Source organism: Ailuropoda melanoleuca, unplaced genomic scaffold (assembly GCF_002007445.2).
Source record: "Ailuropoda melanoleuca isolate Jingjing unplaced genomic scaffold, ASM200744v2 unplaced-scaffold2553, whole genome shotgun sequence".
NCBI classification, from domain to species: Eukaryota; Metazoa; Chordata; class Mammalia; order Carnivora; family Ursidae; genus Ailuropoda; species Ailuropoda melanoleuca.
The window spans coordinates 1-4298 of NW_023195537.1; the positions used below are offsets into that span (position 1 = coordinate 1).

The 4298-nt window shown below is 43.3% G+C and overlaps 1 pseudogene; it reads left to right on the top strand.

Annotated features, from left to right (window-relative positions):
- Positions 1 to 3444: 3444 nt before the first annotated feature.
- Positions 3445 to 3881, top strand: LOC100484703 (annotated as a pseudogene).
- The last annotated feature ends 417 nt before the right edge of the window (positions 3882 to 4298 follow it).

Here is a 4298-nt window from a genome sequence, read left to right on the forward strand (position 1 = left end):
TTTTCAAAATGCTGTCGTAGACCTGATAGATGTACTGAGAGACTTCGGGAGCTCTACACTTCAGCGACAGCTGTTAGGAGGAAAAGGAGAAGAAGATTAGTATGGAGGTTGGCATGAGCTCAGAAAGTATCCAAGACTCAGTTCAAGAAAATCTCTTTCTGATTCAGAGAGAGAGGAGCTTCTATCACTGAGAAGCCAAACCAGGAGATTCCTTTAAGAAGTTCTGTGGGTTTTAAATGTTCAATTTAATCAATGTCAAGTTGTGTTGTGTTTCCACCTACATTCTCTGTGGGTCCATGAGGTTAGGAATACTAATACTAAACACATCAAACCCCCTGTCGGTAGGGGAATAGCTGCCCCAATGCTTTGCTAAGAGTCACAGGGGTTATTACCAAACGAGAAGGCAAGGGCTAAACCCTACTTGCTGGTGGTCACTTCCGCTGCCTGCCCCAGTCTCCCAAGGATGATGAGGTCGGGCCCAGTTCAGGGGGATGTACAACCAAGTGAAATAAACGTAAGTACATTCAAGGAACTAGTCCTTTCTGTATGACACTGAGGACAGCAAACACGCTGTTAGGGAAGGAAGACAAGAACGCAGAGAGACTTAGTACAAGCAGACAGCAAGTCATGGCAACGGCTTCCTCATGTTCTTGCTGCCTCCTCGAACAAGCAAACCACACACTCCTGATGCCCGTCCTCTGCCACCTCGCTTCTTCCAGTCTCACAACTACCAAATCAACATGAAAACACTGAAAACGACGGCAATGCCGAACACTGAGGTTTTTACTCTGTGGGTCAATGAGCACAAAACTTAAACCCAGATTTGAAATCTTTGTATCAGATTAGGAAAAATATTGACCATAACAGTAGAAGCCTGAAAACTGCATTTAGAACCAGAAAATTTAGTTTGTTTTCTGCATTACTGACACCATTGTCCTCCTCTATTAGGTAGACAGGCAGAAGCTGTCTTTCACCATACAGCACTAGATTTTAGATTATTTTACCTGTTTATTTTCAGACACACCAGATGATTTCACACAGTACACAAAAGGTGAAAATATTTTTGGCAAAAATATCAAGATACTGGTCAGTCCTCAATTTTTTTGAAAAAACTCACATCGTCAAAACTTAAAGTCAAATTTAAAAAATGCAAAGAACAGGGGTGCCTGGCTGGCTGAGCTGGTAGAGCATGTGACTCTTGATCTCAGGGTTGTGAGTTCCAGCCCCACCTTGGGCACAGAGATTACTTAAAAAAAAAATAAAAAAAAGAAAAGGTAAAAAACAAAACAAAACCAACCAAACAAAAGAACATCCAAAGAGGCTCTATTTATTTACAGCTTTAAAAATATTCAGTCTCTAAGACACTTCCAAAGTTGCTGCTTGACATTGACAATTCTGACAAATGTAAACACACACACACACACTCCCAAACAAACAAACAAAAAACCCCCAACTACTTTAAGAGTATAAATAAGCATAGAGAACAGCCCCCTACTTTGGTCAAAGCTGCAGCTACAGGCACGTTCCTGACTTTCGAGCTCCCTATAGGGCAATTCTGTACTTGCTCCACAGCCTCTCTACTGTCAGTGTTGTGGAAAATTCTTGTGGGAGAGTAAGTGGGTTCAGGAGAGGAGGAGGAGAGGAAGCTAAAAAGAGTAAGAACAGCCTATGGGAGTTAATTCTCAGACTAAAGAGGCGTGGTTCCTCTCCCCCAAAATATTTTTTCCACATCTTTGTAATAATACTTGAAGATCTACCAGTTGGGAGACGTTTTTTTTGGGGGGGGGGTTCATGACTGATAAGGAAATGGTCCTTCCTCTACAAGAGCCCGACCTGCCAAAGCTAGCACTGGGGGCGGGGGGGTCATGGACTGACCAGGCCTGGACTCTGAGTTTCTGCTGCTCTTTGGAAGGGGTTGCGGGGGGTAGTGATGAGGAAGAATCAGTCTCTCCCTCTCTCCCCTTAAATCACACTACCACCCCCCCGCCACCCGCCAAGCCATGCCAACCTTTAACAAACGGTCAGGTTTACACTTAAAACTCATCCTTTGCTTTCCAACTAGTACAGCTAAGACAAGCTAGAGTGAATTAAAAAAAAGAAAAGAAAAAGGGTTTTGCTAAATCCTGAAGAAAGTACAAGGGAAATACACATAAAGAACAAAGCAGCTAAATAATTTGACTTCTAAAATAAAGCTAGGACTCTGGGTCTCATTTTTTATGGCTCCTAAGGGAAGAGAGACCTTACTAGGGTTTTAACTTTTGTGCTGCTGGTCTACTTACGTGACATGTCTTTAATACCAACCACTTAGGAATGTCACCCATCTAGACCCATCAAGGAAAGAGTCACCTCTCATGGATAAGGAAGCCAAGGACTTAACACATCCACTTCCGGTTTACGGTCTGGAACATACACTTTCCCACCAGAGACAAGTTATCTTTCCAAATAAGATGTAGTTACTTGGAGTGATGGGGCCTCATCCTTACAGGATAAACATTTCAACACAGTAAGGACTGGGTAGGGGGTAGGGGGGAGTGATTTATCAACCTCTTAGGAGGCTAAGGGACCATCAATCCTCATGCATTAGTACTGGCTCAATCAGATTTCCTTCCTCCTTAATACCTAGTGGAGACAGATCAATATTGTAATGGGTGTTCAGGGGGATGGAGAGAAGGGAATGGACCCGAGGGCTTCTGAAGTCTGCAGCACCATTTAGGGGAATGGATTAGGTCTATGTCAGATGTTGTGATGGAAAATTTGGATTGTTCTGTGGGCACAAGGAACCTAGTCACCAGATGGATGGAAAACAGGAAAGAGGGCAAGGAAGTATAAACAAATTTACCATTTATAAATATAAGGAAAGAAGGGAGGTGGGTGTGGCTATAAAAAGGCACCATAAGTCAGGGCACCTGGGTGGCTCAGTGGGTTAAGGATCCAACTCCTGATTTTGGCTAAGGTCATGACCTCAGGGTCGTAAGATCAAGCCCCACATTGGGTTCCATGCTCGGTGGGGAGTCTGCTTAAGATTCTCTCTCTCTCCGGGCGCCTGGGTGGCTCAGTCGTTAGGCGTCTGCCTTCAGCTCAGGGCGTGATCCCGGCGTTCTGGGATCAAGCCCCACATCAGGCTCTTATGCTGGGAGCCTGCTTCTTCCTCTCCCACTCCCCCTGCTTGTATTCCCTCTCTCGCTGGCTGTCTCCCTCTCTGTCAAATAAATAAATAAAATCTTAAAAAGAAAAAAGATTCTCTCTCTCCCCCTCCTCCTACTCTCTCTCTCAAATAAATAAATCTTAAAAAAAAAAAAAAAAGGCACCATGAGGACAAAAATCCCACTGGATTATTTCTTACAATTGCACATAAATCTATAATCATCTCAAAATAAAAATTAAAAAAAAATACAGAGGGGGCCCTTTCCTTCTGCAGCCCTCACTGAAACACCAGCAGCCAAAATGACGTTCAATTCCTTTGTGACTTCCGACTGGAGCAGGAACCATAAAAGGCATTTCAATGCACCCTCCCACATTTGCAGGAAGACTATGTCCTCGCCTTTTTCCAAAGAGCCAAGACAGAAGTACAGTGTGCGATCCATGCCCATCCGAAAGGATGATGGAGTACAGGTTGTGTGAGGACACTTTACAGAGGTCAGCGAATTGTCAAAGTCATCCAGGTTTACAGGAAGAAATACGTCATCTACACTGAACGAGTGCCGAGAGAAGGTGATGGCACGACTGTCCATGTGGGCACTCACACTGGCAACGTGGTTCGCACCGGACTCTAAGTGTACAAAGACTGCAAAAAGATCCTTAAACATAAAGTCAAATCTCACCAAGTAGGAATGGCAAAGGGCAAATCTAAAGAAGAAACAATTGAGAAGAAGCAGGAATAAAGTAATCTTACAAACTACTTTAAATAAAAACTGTTAAAATGAAAAAAAATATATATATAGGGGAAGAAACGTCCTTCAACAGGTGAATGAAAGAACTAGAGACACCTTAACAACCTAGATGAATCTCAAAGGTATGGTGCTAAATGGGAAAAAAAAATCTCAAAAAAGGTTTCACACTGTAAGAATATAAATTTATGTAACACTCTCAAAATGACAAAATTATAGTAATGGAGAAAACATCAGTGGTTACCAGGGTTTAGGGCTGGGTGACAGTCTGTAAAGGGAGAGCGAGAACAGAATTTGTCTGTGGTGATGGAACAGTTCTATGTCCTGCCGGTGGTGGTGGTTACATGAGTCTGCACACATGATGAGACTGCACAGTGCCGCACTCTCCCCAACCACCACCATCAGCAACAA